This window comes from Phyllobates terribilis, unplaced genomic scaffold (assembly GCF_046119375.1).
Source record: "Phyllobates terribilis strain yellow unplaced genomic scaffold, ASM4611937v1 Scaffold_4__5_contigs__length_816908805, whole genome shotgun sequence".
NCBI classification, from domain to species: domain Eukaryota; kingdom Metazoa; phylum Chordata; class Amphibia; order Anura; family Dendrobatidae; genus Phyllobates; species Phyllobates terribilis.
Window position 1 is genome coordinate 684,575,053 of NW_027362764.1, and position 15,351 is coordinate 684,590,403.

The 15,351-nt window shown below is 43.3% G+C and overlaps 1 non-coding gene and 4 pseudogenes across 1 annotated transcript; all 5 read right to left on the bottom strand.

Moving 5' to 3' along the window:
* Positions 1-347: 347 nt before the first annotated feature.
* On the bottom strand, positions 348-470 carry LOC141268212 (5S ribosomal RNA; annotated as a pseudogene).
* Positions 471-2,152: 1,682 nt separating this feature from the next.
* LOC141266841 (5S ribosomal RNA) lies at positions 2,153-2,271 on the bottom strand. Its single transcript, XR_012320862.1, has one exon. It is a non-coding gene; the product is annotated as a 5S ribosomal RNA (ribosomal RNA).
* A 921-nt stretch (positions 2,272-3,192) lies between these two features.
* On the bottom strand, positions 3,193-3,312 carry LOC141269658 (5S ribosomal RNA; annotated as a pseudogene).
* A 622-nt stretch (positions 3,313-3,934) lies between these two features.
* On the bottom strand, positions 3,935-4,053 carry LOC141268682 (5S ribosomal RNA; annotated as a pseudogene).
* A 984-nt stretch (positions 4,054-5,037) lies between these two features.
* On the bottom strand, positions 5,038-5,157 carry LOC141268853 (5S ribosomal RNA; annotated as a pseudogene).
* Positions 5,158-15,351: the final 10,194 nt, after the last annotated feature.

Sequence of the window (15,351 nt, forward strand, 5' to 3'; positions counted from 1 at the left end):
TGAAGGAAGAGGGTGAGATGGTTGCCAGTGACTTTGAGCTGCTCTTCAGAGGGGAGGGTCGTGTTGCCTGCAAAGGTCTTCTGCTTGGGGTTACCGGTGGTTGCCTCCAGCCACGTGGGAGACACTGGTCCTGGTGAAAAGGAGCCTAGTATTAAAAGTAAAGAAGCAACAATGCTGGAGGCCCACGGTGATCAGAAGGATGCTGGTATTTTGCAGAGATGAAATAGCGCAAGAGAGAAAGCAAATGAAAAAAAGAAAAGAGAATGAATGTGTGCACATGTGAAAGGGAATGGAAAAAAGGCATAGAAGAGAGTGCCCCCTGATGGTGGAAGGAAGGAAAAAGCAAAAGCCTACAGCACCTGGCATTCCCAGGCGGTCTCCCTCCCATCCAAGTACTAACCAGGCCTGACACTGCTTAGCTTCCAAGATCAGACGAGATTGGGTGTGTTCAAGGTGGTGTGGCTGTAGGCAGAGACAAGGCTCTCTCTTGCTGCTTTTCTACTTTGACGTCTGGCTGCCGGCTGCCGTTTCCAGTGCTCAGCAAGACCAGGTCCTTTTGTGCTTTCCCTTCTCTTGAATTTTTTTGCTGGCTTCCTTAAAAGGTCTTGTAGACACAACGCCCCACTCAGAGCCGCTGAGCTCACTGATCGGCTGCAGCGCTGTCGACGGAACGTCGGCTTCACGGCCAATGCCACAGGCCGGGAGCAGAGGCGAGACTCACCGGTAGACCCGGGTAGGGTGAGAAGACAGCGGTTAGTTGCTTTCTAATAGCCTGCAGCCGGGGATTAACTTTTAATGAAAGGGAACAATCCCTTTGACTGTCTGCAGCGCGTCACACCTAGGAAGCGCACTCTCACACACAAGCCAGCATGCACATGTGCTCGCACGTGACAACACCCCCTATCTGCCCCTACAACCTCTCCGTCACCATGCGTCAGACTCTCCTGCCTGTTTTATGATTTCAGGGCCCTAGCAGGAATCACCCCCCCCTCCCCAATTCCTTCTGCACCTTCCTTACCTTCCTTGCACTGAGGTTAGATCTTTGTCAGCCGTCTGGCTTGGTTACACAAGCTTCTTTGCAGAGAAACATGTTACTTCTGCTCGCCCTCGCTAGGCGGCCGGCATCCAAATCCAACCCTGGGCACCTGCTGAAAGCCTGGCCCCTTCACGGCCCCGAGTGCTTTTAACGCCATCATTTCCAAACGGCGAGCTGCGGAGTCAATAAGCACTCCTAGCCGTGGCAAGGAGCTCGGTGTCAGGCCTCCGTGAAGGCGGCGGGGTAGCGTACTTAACTGCCAACTGGCTCAGAGGCCTTGGGGCTTCCATCATCTAAGTTACTTAAGGTCGGTGTCCGGCAAGGCGCCGTTCCATGCTAGACGAGCTGGGCAGTAGGGCAAAACGTCATCAAAATGGTCTACAGCACCCTGTGTTCCCAGGAGGTGTCCCATCCAAGTTCTGTCTGAGCTCAGCCCTGCTTTGTTTCCGAGATCAGATGAGATCAGGCGTATCCAAGGTCGTATGGCCAGTAGACGCTGCTCGATCCATCGCCCGGCCAGCCTTTCTTGGGATCGCTTGGTGGCGAGCAATCTGGCTGTAACGGGGCGGGCTCCGAAGGGTCCATGCAAAGGCTGTGCCATCCCTGCAGGTGTGTTTTGTTTAGCAGTGATTCACCCGCCGCATCAGGTGTCTTCAAAAATGTCTCGGCGCAGAGTCTCCTGCAGGCTAAACCCTTCATCGCGGTAATGTGACAGAAAGAGCAAGCTGGACCCGTAACTTGGGGGCGGAGCGAGACGTCCAGGGGTGAATGAAGGAAGAGGGTGAGATGGTTGCCAGTGACTTTGAGCTGCTCTTCAGGGGGGATGGTCGTGTTGCCTGCAAAGGTCTTCTGCTTGGGGTTACCGGTTGTTGCCTCCAGCCACCCGGGAGACGCTGGTCCTGGTGAAAAGGAGCCTAGTATTAAAAGTAAATAAGCAACAATGCTGGAGGCCCACGGTGATCAGAAGGATGCTGGTATTTTGCAGAAATGAAATAGCGCAAGAGAGAAAGCAAATGAAAAAAAGAAAAGAGAATGAATGTGTGCACTTGTGAAAGGGAATGGAAAAAAGGCATAGAAGAGAGTGCCCCCTGCTGGTGGAAGGAAGGAAAAAGCAAAAGCCTGCAGCACCTGGTATTCCCAGGTGATCTCCCATCCAAGTACTAACCAGGCCCAGCCCTGCTTAGCTTCAAAGATCAGACGAGATCAGGCGTGTTCAGGGTGGTGTGGCCGTAGGCAGAGACAAGCCTCTCACTTGCTGCTTTTCTACTTTGACGTCTGGCTGCCGGTTGCCCTTTCCAGTGCTCAGCAAGACCAGGTCCTTTTGTGCTTTCCCTTCTCTTCAATTTTTTTGCTGGCTTCCTTAAAAGGTCTTGTAGACACAACGCCCCACTCAGAGCCGCTGAGCTCACTAATCGGCTGCAGCGCTGTCGACGGAACGTCAGCTTCACGGCCAATGCCACACGCCGGGAGCAGAGGCGATACTCACCGGTAGACCCGGGTAGGGTGAGTAGAGCGCGGTTAGTTGCTTTCTAAAAGCCTGCAGCCGGGGATTAACTTTTAATGAAAGGGAACAATCCCTTTGACTGTCTGCAGCGCGCCACACCTAGGAAGCGCACTCTCACACACAAGCCAGCATGCACACGTGCTCGCACGTGACAACACCCCCTATCTGCCCCTACAACCTCTCCGTCACCATGCGTCAGACTCTCCTTCCTGTTTTATGATTTCAGGGCGCTAGCAGGAATCACCCCCCCGTCTCCAATTCCTTCCTTGCCTTCCTTGCACTGAGGTTAGCTCTTTGTCAGCCGTCTGGCTTGGTTACAGAAGCTTCTTTGCAGAGAAACATGTTACTTCTGCTGGCCCTCGCTAGGCGGCCGGCATCCAAAACCTTCCCTGGGCACCTGCTGAAAGCCTGGCCCCTTCACGGCCCCGGGTGCTTTTAACACCATCATTTCCACACAGCGAGCTGCGGAGTCAATAAGCACTCCTAGCCGTGGCAAGGAGCTCGGTGTCAGACCTGCGTGGTAGCGTACTTAGCTGCCAACTGGCTCAGAGGCCTTGGGGCTTCCATCAACTAAGTTACTTAAGGTCGGTGTCCGGCAAGGCACCGTTCCATGCTAGCCGAGTTGGGCAGTAGGGCAAAACGTCATCAAAATTGTCTACTGCACCCGGTGTTCCCAGGAGTTATCCCATCCAAGTACTGTACGAGCCCAGCCCTGCTTTGCTTCCGAGATCAGAAGAGATCAGGCGTATCCAAGGTGGTATGGCCAGTAGACGCTGCTCGATCCATCACCCGGCCAGCCTTTCTCAGGATCGCTTGGTGGCGAGCAATCTGGCCGTGACGGGGCGGGCTCCGAAGGGTCCATGCAAAGGCTTTTGCCGTCCCTACAGGTGTGGTTTATTTAGCAGTGATTCACCCGCCGCATCAGGTGTCTTCAAAAATGGCTCGGCGCAGGGTCTCCTGCAGGCTAAACCCTTCATCGCGGTAATGTGACAGAAAGAGCAAGCTGGACCCGTAACTTGGGGACGGAGCGAGACGTCCAGGGGTGAATGAAGGAAGAGGGTGAGATGGTTGCCAATGACTTTGAGCTGCTCTTCAGGGGGGAGGGTCGTGTTGCCTGCAAAGGTCTTCTGCTTGGGGTTACAGGTGGTTGCCTCCAGCCACGCGAGAGACGCTGGTCCTGGTGAAAAGGAGCCTAGTATTAAAAGTAAATAAGCAACAATGCTGGAGGCCCACGGTGATCAGAAGGATGCTGGTATTTTGCAGAGATGAAATAGCGCAAGAGAGAAAGCAAATGAAAAAAAGAAAAGAGAATGAATGTGTGCACTTGTGAAAGGGAATGGAAAAAAGGCATAGAAGAGAGTGCCCCCTGCTGGTGGAAGGAAGGAAAAAGCAAAAGCCTACAGCACCTGGTATTTGCAGGTGGTCTCCCATCCAAGTACTAACCAGGCCCAACCCTGCTTAGCTTCCAAGATCAGACAAGATCAGGCATGTTCAGGGTGGTTGGGCGGTAGGCACCAGCAAGCCTCTCACTTGCTGCTTTTCTACTTTGAAGGCACAGACAAGCCTCTCACTTGCTGCTTTTCTACTTTGACGTCTGGCTTCTGGCTGCCCTTTCCAGTGCTCAGCAAGACCAGGTCCTTTTGTGCTTTCCCTTTTCTTCAATTTTTTGGCTGGCTTCCTTAAAAGGTCTTGTAGACTCAACGCCCCACTCAGAGCCGCTGAGCTCACTGATCGGCTGCAGCGCTGTCGACGGAACGACAGCTTCACGGCCAATGCCACAGGCCGGGAGCAGAGGCGAGACTCACCTGTAGACCCGGGTAGGGTGAGTAGAGCGCGGTTAGTTGCTTTCTAATAGGCTGCAGCCGGGGATTAACTTTTAATGAAAGGGAACAATCCCTTTGACTGTCTGCAGCGCGCCACACCTAGGAAGCGCACTCTCACACACAAGCCAGCATGCACACGTGCTCGCACGTGACAACACCACCTATCTGCCTCTACAACCTCTCCGTCACCATGCGTCAGACTCTACTGTCTGTTTTATGATTTCAGGGCCCTAGCAGGAATCACCCCCCCCCCTCCCCAATTCCTTCCGCACCTTCCTTGCCTTCCTTGCACTGAGGTTAGCTCTTTGGCATCCGTCTGGCTTGGTTATACAAGCTTCTTTGCAGAGAAACATGTTACTTCTGCTGGCCCTCGCTAGGCAGCCGGCATCCAAAACCTTCCCTGGGCACCTGCTGAAAGCCTGGCCCCTTCACGGCCCCGGGGGCTTTTAACAGCATCATTTCCACACGGCGAGCTGCGGAGTCAATAAGCACTCCTAGCCGTGGCAAGGAGCTCGGTGTCAGGCCTGCGTGAAGGCGGCAGGGTAGCGTACTTAGCTGCCATCTGGCTCAGAGGCCTTGGGGCTTCCATCAACTAAGTTACTTAAGGTCGGTGTCCGGCAAGGCGCCGTTCCATGCTAGCCGAGCTGGGCAGTAGGGCAAAACGTTATCAAAATGGTCTACAGCACCCAGTGTTCCCAGGAGTTATCCCATCCAAGTACTGTACGAGCCCAGCCCTGCTTTGCTTCCGAGATCAGATGAGATCAGGCGTATCCAAGGTGGTATGGCCAGTAGACGCTGCTCGATCCATCACCCGGCCAGCCTTTCTCAGGATCGCTTGGTGGCGAGCAATCTGGCCGTGACGGGGCGGGCTCCGAAGCGTCCATGCAAAGGCTGTGCCGTCCCTACAGGTGTGGTTTATTTAGCAGTGATTCACCCGCCGCATCGGGTGTCTTCAAAAATGGCTCGGCGCAGGGTCTCCTGCAGGCTAACCCTTCATCGCGGTAATGTGACAGAAAGAGCAAGCTGGACCCGTAACTTGGGGACGGAGCGAGACTTCCAGGGGTGAATGAAGGGAGAGGGTGAGATGGTTGCCAATGACTTTGAGCTGCTCTTCAGGGGGGAGGGTCGTGTTGCCTGCAAAGGTCTTCTGCTTGGGGTTACCGGTGGTTGCCTCCAGCCACGCGGGAGACGCTGGTCCTGGTGAAAAGGAGCCTAGTATTAAAAGTAAATAAGCAACAATGCTGGAGGCCCACGGTGATCAGAAGGATGCTGGTATTTTGCAGAGATGAAATAGCGCAAGAGAGAAAGCAAATGAAAAAAAGAAAAGAGAATGAATGTGTGCACATGTGAAAGGGAATGGAAAAAAGGCATAGAAGAGAGTGCCCCCTGCTGGTGGAAGGAAGGAAAAAGCAAAAGCCTACAGCACCTGGCATTCCCAGGCGGTCTCTGTTAAATGGTTAATTATGGAAATTCATTTGGAATGTTAATCGATAATCATTTTTCTGAGTTCTATGCCTCAGCCATCGTGTCTAGTTGACATGTGCTATTTGTGTGTGTATTTTTGGTTCACTACCATATGTAGAACAGGTGTCCATACGACTGGCTATAAAAGCCCATGGTACAGAAAGGGGGGGCTCTCTTGCTCTGCCCACCCCACAAGACACAGAATCTTCATGCTGAGAAGCAGATGACATGTAGGCCTGGACACATGCTGGACAAAGACATGATTTACCAGCCAGGATCCAAGGAAAGATGGGTGAATCTCAACAATTAAGCTAATTATGGACAAATGGACAATTACTTTGTAACTAATTATTGTATGTACCTGCTGCAATCTGATTCTTTTTAATGGACAATCCAAGAATAAATAGATACATTTTTTTATAAGAATATCGTGATATTGATACTTTGAGAAGTCCTCAGTAGAAAAAAATAATACAGGAAGAGTATTATTTTACAATGGTGAGCCAGCCAGTCCTGTTTTTTTGTTTTTTAAATTAAGTAAGTGAATTTCTTCCGTGAACAAGGGGGGAGTCCTGACGAGCTGAACAGCTGTTGTTCACGTGTCAGTAAATTCACTAGTTTGTCACGAGAAGCAGAAAGGACCTACAGACTGAGGAAAGACAGGAAGCAGAGGTACTAACAAGGAACAGAATCACACAGGAAAAGAATCAGACGAACTGAAGACAGGACGTGCTGATAAAGAGAAGCCAAGAAATCTTAAGGTAAGCAAAATATGGATATAATTTCTTCTTTTGCTAAACAAAGTAATATTAATTTCAAAGTTAATGTGGGAGATGACATAGAAGTTTTGTGGCTCAGTTTATACAAAGAATGTGAATTGCAGAATTTACAGTTAACTTCTAAATTTGTAAATAGAGACAAACAGAAATTGAGAAATATTCTACATTTGGTAGATTTTTTTCATAGTCTTGTGTTAGAGATTTCTAAGCAGGAAAATAGTGTAGAAGTGTCAGACGGTGATACTGATTCTGACTGTAATGTGGAAAATGAACAAGAAGTAAGACACGTGTCTGTAACTGAAGGTGACCTTGGGTCTGACCAAGAGACGGACATACAGAAACCTGACATGGGAGGAGACATGACTGACATACGAGAAACCGATATACTAGGTGATGTGGGAGGAGAAGTGAGCGACGTAGGAGGAACGGACGTACAAGAGCCACTAAAAATATCAGAGAATTCTGGAATTACCCAGGCTCAACTCCAAATTAAAATGAGTAAAAATTTGCTGAAATTATACAAAATCATGACAAAATATGATGTCAAAATCCATGCCTGTAGAAATTCAGAGACATTTGAGAGCTTCTCTGATAAGTTTGATTTATCAAATGAGGAGAGGAATCAATTACTTAAAATATGGATTCCTGTGACATTGTCCAGACGTTTACATTTAATGCCCTGTGAAAATGACTCTCCTAATGGATGGGAAAATGATTCGGACAGATTAAGATATTTGATTTATTGTGTCACAAAGGATTTTCCCAACATAGAAGATCTGCAGAAACTAAGGATTGGTAGGAAGGAATGTACATATACATTCATGTCCATATTTGAACGGTTGTACAAAGCTCTCATCAAAAATGGAAAAGTACAACATATGATAACAACTTTTGTACAAAAATTCAAATTCCTAAATTCAGTTTCCCAAGTTATGGCATCACAAAAAAATTCATTATTTGAATGTGCGCAGATGCTGGATTTTGTTAGAAAACATGAGAATCGTGAAAATAAAATAAATCAAGCTAAATTTATAAAACCAGGAAAGGTAAAATCTTACCAAAAGCCAATATCAAACTCTCCTAGACTGAGTCATCCCCATAGTGAACTCTATCAAATACGCAGAAGATTTCATATATGTTATAAGCCATATCAGCCAGTGCAAAGATCCATCTCTCCACAGAATGAGTTAATTCTCAGTCAGAACTGTGATTCTCTAAAAAGGAAAATGGCTGAAACTGATGGACAGAGACAGGTGAGACGACCAACTCACAGTGACGTCATGGAATGTGGACAGAAGAACAAGCAGTTCTCTGAGGTTTTGAAGGATAGAAAACTGTCTTTCCTAAATAGGGCGTTCCTGGAGATATTTGAGAGAGACAGAAGATTTGGTTTAGGGAGTGGCTAAGGAAAAACTGTAATTATAATGTTGTATCAAAATGTAATACAATGTCTCAATATTTATTTATAATCTTATACAGTAAAATTGTAGTTACATAGTTTCTAATAGTTCATATATATATACACTTGTCTAAGTAGAGATTGCGTATAATTGTATTTATATATACGTTTATAAAATATATATATATATTAATTAATAAATTAGAACTTCATATATATAAATTTAAGTAGCAATATTTTGAATTACATTAGTACCAACCAATATATGTATAAGATATTTAAATAATTCTGTTTCTGTATGAATTTGATATTTAATTTTATATTTCTTATATTTCCTTAGAGTTTTCATTCCAAAGCAGGATTTGATCAAAGAACTCTAAAATGGATTTATTTCTTTATTCACACAGGAAGTGAAAAAAATGCATGATTTTATGTGTATAACATTTTAAAATAATAACAATATATCTAGTTGAACTATAATATATATATAATACTTATTAATTCTTTTGTGTTGCTAATATTTTCTGTGCATGAAGTGTTCGTGCAAATTAAAGTAGCTTTACAGCATGACGTGTGACAGCTGCGGCCTTTGAACTTTGAGCTAATAGTATAGGATCCCATTCATTCTATTTTAAACTGATAAAAAACCAGGCAATGTGAACTGAGGTCTAAGATGGTAGACATGCAAGAAATAGGAGCATGTTCACACTAGCAAAAAAGAAACAAAACCTACAAAAGACAAAAGACAAAAATATATCTCATACCCTACCATCATTATATATAAATGTAAAGCAAAGTTGCATAATAAATATAGGGTACTTAGTGAACTATTTTTGATCAAAAAAAGTATACAAGCCGTCCCACCAGCGGCAAGGTGACCCTAAATTGGGACGGTACTTATACTGCCTATATTAAAAACCTTACTGTATATCAAAGTTGAAGTAATGCATATAAAAGGGTAGACAAATAGGACCGGGTCCCAACTCCAGACCACCCAGGCCCGTGGTAAGCTACATATATACCAGTCAGCTCAACAAAGGGGATGCCACACCCTTAAATTGCACAGAATGCAAACAAGACAAAAAAACAGGCAATGTGAACTGAGGTCTAAGATGGTAGACATGCAAGAAATAGGAGCATGTTCACACTAGCAAAAAAGAAACAAAACCTACAAAAGACAAAAATATATCTCATACCCTACCATCATTATATATAAATGTAAAGCAAAGTTGCATAATAAATATAGGGTACTTAGTGAACTATTTTTGATCAAAAAAAGTATACAAGCCGTCCCACCAGCGGCAAGGTGACCCTAAATTGGGAAGGTACCTATACTGCCTATATTAAAAACCTTACTGTATATCAAAGTTGAAGTAATGCATATAAAAGGGTAGACAAATAGGACCGGTTCCCAACTCCAGACCACCCAGGCCCGTGGTAAGCTACATATATACCAGTCAGCTCAACAAAGGGGATGCCACACCCTTAAATTGCACAGAATGCAAACAAGACAAAAAACCAGGCAATGTGAACTGAGGTCTAAGATGGTAGACATGCAAGAAATAGGAGCATGTTCACACTAGCAAAAAAGAAACAAAACCTACAAAAGACAAAAGACAAAAATATATCTCATACCCTACCATCATTATATATAAATGTAAAGCAAAGTTGCATAATAAATATAGGGTACTTAGTGAACTATTTTTGATCAAAAAAAGTATACAAGCCGTCCCACCAGCGGCAAGGTGACCCTAAATTGGGACGGTACCTATACTGCCTATATTAAAAACCTTACTGTATATCAAAGTTGAAGTAATGCATATAAAAGGGTAGACAAATAGGACAGGGTCCCAACTCCAGACCACCCAGGCCCGTGATAAGGTACATATATACCAGTCAGCTCAACAAAGGGGATGCCACACCCTTAAATTGCACAGAATGCAAACAAGACAAAAAACCAGGCAATGTGAACTGAGGTCTAAGATGGTAGACATGCAAGAAATAGGTGCATGTTCACACTAGCAAAAAAGAAACAAAACCTACAAAAGACAAAAGACAAAAATATATCTCATACCCTACCATCATTATATATAAATGTAAAGCAAAGTTGCATAATAAATATAGGGTACTTAGTGAACTATTTTTGATCAAAAAAAGTATACAAGCCGTCCCACCAGCGGCCAGGTGACCCTAAATTGGGACGGTACCTATACTGCCTATATTAAAAACCTTACTGTATATCAAAGTTGAAGTAATGCATATAAAAGGGTAGACAAATAGGACCGGGTCCCAACTCCAGACCACCCAGGCCCGTGGTAAGCTACATATATACCAGTCAGCTCAACAAAGGGGATGCCACACCCTTAAATTGCACAGAATGCAAACAAGACAAAAAACCAGGCAATGTGAACTGAGGTCTAAGATGGTAGACATGCAAGAAATAGGAGCATGTTCACACTAGCAAAAAAGAAACAAAACCTACAAAAGACAAAAGACAAAAATATATCTCATACCCTACCATCATTATATATAAATGTAAAGCAAAGTTGCATAATAAATATAGGGTACTTAGTGAACTATTTTTGATCAAAAAAAGTATACAAGCCGTCCCACCAGCGGCAAGGTGACCCTAAATTGGGACGGTACCTATACTGCCTATATTAAAAACCTTACTGTATATCAAAGTTGAAGTAATGCATATAAAAGGGTAGACAAATAGGACCGGGTCCCAACTCCAGACCACCCAGGCCCGTGGTAAGCTACATATATACCAGTCAGCTCAACAAAGGGGATGCCACACCCTTAAATTGCACAGAATGCAAACAAGACAAAAAAACAGGCAATGTGAACTGAGGTCTAAGATGGTAGACATGCAAGAAATAGGAGCATGTTCACACTAGCAAAAAAGAAACAAAACCTACAAAAGACAAAAGACAAAAATATATCTCATACCCTACCATCATTATATATAAATGTAAAGCAAAGTTGCATAATAAATATAGGGTACTTAGTGAACTATTTTTGATCAAAAAAAGTATACAAGCCATCCCACCAGCGGCAAGGTGACCCTAAATTGGGACGGTACCTATACTGCCTATATTAAAAACCTTACTGTATATCAAAGTTGAAGTAATGCATATAAAAGGGTAGACAAATAGGACCGGGTCCCAACTCCAGACCACCCAGGCCCGTGGTAAGCTACATATATACCAGTCAGCTCAACAAAGGGGATGCCACACCCTTAAATTGCACAGAATGCAAACAAGACAAAAAACCAGGCAATGTGAACTGAGGTCTAAGATGGTAGACATGCAAGAAATAGGAGCATGTTCACACTAGCAAAAAAGAAACAAAACCTACAAAAGACAAAAGACAAAAATATATCTCATACCCTACCATCATTATATATAAATGTAAAGCAAAGTTGCATAATAAATATAGGGTACTTAGTGAACTATTTTTGATCAAAAAAAGTATACAAGCCGTCCTACCAGCGGCAAGGTGACCCTAAATTGGGACGGTACCTATACTGCCTATATTAAAAACCTTACTGTATATCAAAGTTGAAGTAATGCATATAAAAGGGTAGACAAATAGGACCGTGTCCCAACTCCAGACCACCCAGGCCCGTGGTAAGCTACATATATACCAGTCAGCTCAACAAAGGGGATGCCACACCCTTAAATTGCACAGAATGCAAACAAGACAAAAAACCAGGCAATGTGAACTGAGGTCTAAGATGGTAGACATGCAAGAAATAGGAGCATGTTCACACTAGCAAAAAAGAAACAAAACCTACAAAAGACAAAAGACAAAAATATATCTCATACCCTACCATCATTATATATAAATGTAAAGCAAAGTTGCATAATAAATATAGGGTACTTAGTGAACTATTTTTGATCAAAAAAAGTATACAAGCCGTCCCACCAGCGGCAAGGTGACCCTAAATATGGACGGTACCTATACTGCCTATATTAAAAACCTTACTGTATATCAAAGTTGAAGTAATGCATATAAAAGGGTAGACAAATAGGACCGGGTCCCAACTCCAGACCACCCAGGCCCGTGGTAAGCTACATATATACCAGTCAGCTCAACAAAGGGGATGCCACACAAATAAATTGCACAGAATGCAAACAAGACAAAAAACCAGGCAATGTGAACTGAGGTCTAAGACGGTAGACGTGCAAGAAATAGGAGCATGTTCACACTAGCAAAAAAGAAACAAAACCTACAAAAGACAAAAGACAAAAATATATCTCGTACCCTACCATCATTATATATAAATGTAAAGCAAAGTTGCATAATAAATATCGGGTACTTAGTGAACTATTTTTGATCAAAAAAAGTATACAAGCCGTCCCACCAGCGGCAAGGTGACCCTAAATTGGGACGGTACCTATACTGCCTATATTAAAAACCTTACTGTATATCAAAGTTGAAGTAATGCATATAAAAGGGTAGACAAATAGGACCGGGTCCCAACTCCAGACCACCCAGGCCCGTGGTAAGCTACATATATACCAGTCAGCTCAACAAAGGGGATGCCACACCCTTAAATTGCACAGAATGCAAACAAGACAAAAAAACAGGCAATGTGAACTGAGGTCTAAGATGGTAGACATGCAAGAAATAGGAGCATGTTCACACTAGCAAAAAAGAAACAAAACCTACAAAAGACAAAAGACAAAAATATATCTCATACCCTACCATCATTATATATAAATGTAAAGCAAAGTTGCATAATAAATATAGGGTACTTAGTGAACTATTTTTGATCAAAAAAAGTATACAAGCCGTCCCACCAGCGGCAAGGTGACCCTAAATTGGGACGGTACCTATACTGCCTATATTAAAAACCTTACTGTATATCAAAGTTGAAGTAATGCATATAAAAGGGTAGACAAATAGGACCGGGTCCCAACTCCAGACCACCCAGGCCCGTGGTAAGCTACATATATACCAGACAGCTCAACAAAGGGGATGCCACACCCTTAAATTGCACAGAATGCAAACAAGACAAAAAACCAGGCAATGTGAACTGAGGTTTTAAGATGGTAGACATGCAAGAAATAGGAGCATGTTCACACTAGCAAAAAAGAAACAAAACCTACAAAAGACAAAAGACAAAAATATATCTCATACCCTACCATCATTATATATAAATGTAAAGCAACCTATGGGTTGGAAAAGGTAATTACACCTATGAAATAAAAATGTTCTATCATATGGAGAACTTGATTGATAATGAATTATTATCTATTATTGTTTATTATTCCAAACATAATTTATTTTAATATTTTGATAATAATTAGATGGATATTACTGATTGCTATGGTACGCTGTGATATTATAGGTTAGGAAAAACTGCCAGATTTGGTATCAGATTAGGGAATGAAGACTTCAATCAAGACATCGCAATTATGAATTCTATCTTAATAAAGACTTTTAATTTTTATAAATCAAAGAGATTCTCAAAAGTTACAAGAAGAAGCAACTGATATCCGGACGTCTCAGAAGGTAACAGGTGTGAATGCTGAGTGTTATAATAGACTGTGTCCATTACATACAATACTATTCACACCACTGATCACCAGGACGGCAGAGGACGATGATCCTATATGTACTGTGTTGTGTTCAAGTTTCATCACGTTCCAGTGGTTTCTTATCACCTGCAACGCTTCAATGAAAGCTGGTGAACAGGTAATACCTGGCATATGTGTCCTGTATATAAAGGACTGAGTACTGGTTATGGTGCTATATAAAGTAGGGAAGTGTCAAGTTAACCCTTGCTTTACTGACCAAAGACGTCACATCTGTTCCAAAAGTGACACGAGACCAGTGCGGACACACGGAAGATTCCAAAGACGATCCAACGTAAGTCCAGGTGACACTGCACAGATATTAAATCTACATTTCATCCATGGACTTTGTTTTCTTATCAACTGACACACATGATCTTTCTAATAAAGAGTACAGTTTATGGACTGAACAATAATGAACACAATTATGGACTGCACAATATCTACATGCTGTTATTTATTTCAAAGGAGTTTTCATCTAAAGACTGTGTTATAAAAGAACCAAGAAGAAGACGAGACGACGACCCGATGACATCAGATGATGACAATTGAACCCGCGATTGCTTCAATTTAGATATAGGGAAGTATAATTATACATATTAAATGAATATTAGTCACGGCATACCATAACATGAATTCACATCATTATATAACAATAATCCGATATTGATACTATTATTACTATTATTATTATTATGGAAATTTAATGATATTGCCAAGGAAGAAGGAAAGAAAAAATGATTGATGAATGTATCTTCTTTTGAGAAATTTCAGTTAAAGTCCTTTTATTCTCAAAAAAGGGGGAAATGTTAAATGGTTAATTATGGAAATTCATTTGGAATGTTAATCGATAATCATTTTTCTGAGTTCTATGCCTCAGCCATTGTGTCTAGTTGACATGCGCTATTTGTGTGTGTATTTTTGGTTCACTACCATATGTAGAACAGGTGTCCATACGACTGGCCATAAAAGCCCATGGTACAGAAAGGGGGGGCTCTCTTGCTCTGCCCACCCCACAAGACACAGAATCTTCATGCTGAGAAGCAGATGACATGTAGGCCTGGACACATGCTGGACAAAGACATGATTTACCAGCCAGGATCCAAGGAAAGATGGGTGAATATCAACAATTAAGCTAATTATGGACAAATGGACAATTACTTTATAACTAATTATTGTATGTACCTGCTGCAATCTGATTCTTTTTAATGGACAATCCAAGAATAAATAGATACATTTTTTTATAAGAATATCGTGATATTGATACTTTGAGAAGACCTTAGTAGAAAAAAAAAAATACAGGAAGAGTATTATTTTACAGTCTCCCATCCAAGTACTAACCAAGCCTGAGCCTGCTTAGCTTCCGAGATCAGATGAGATCGGGCGTGTTAAGGGTGGTGTGGCCGTAAGCAGAGACAAGCCTCTCACTTGCTGCTTTTCTACTTTGACGTGTGGCTGCCGGCTGCCCTTTCCAGTGCTCAGCAAGACCAGGTCCTTTTGTGCTTTCCCTTCTCTTCAATTTTTTTGCTGGCTTCCTTAAAAGGTCTTGTAGACAGAACGCCCCACTCAGAGCCACTGAGCTCACTGATCGGCTGCAGCGCTGTCGACGGAACGTCAGCTTCACGGCCAATGCCACAGGCCGGGAGCAGAGGCGAGACTCACCGGTAGACCCGGGTAGGGTGAGTAGAGCACGGTTAGTTGCTTTCTAATAGCCTGCAGCCGGTGATTAATTTTTAATGAAAGGGAACAATCCCTTTGACT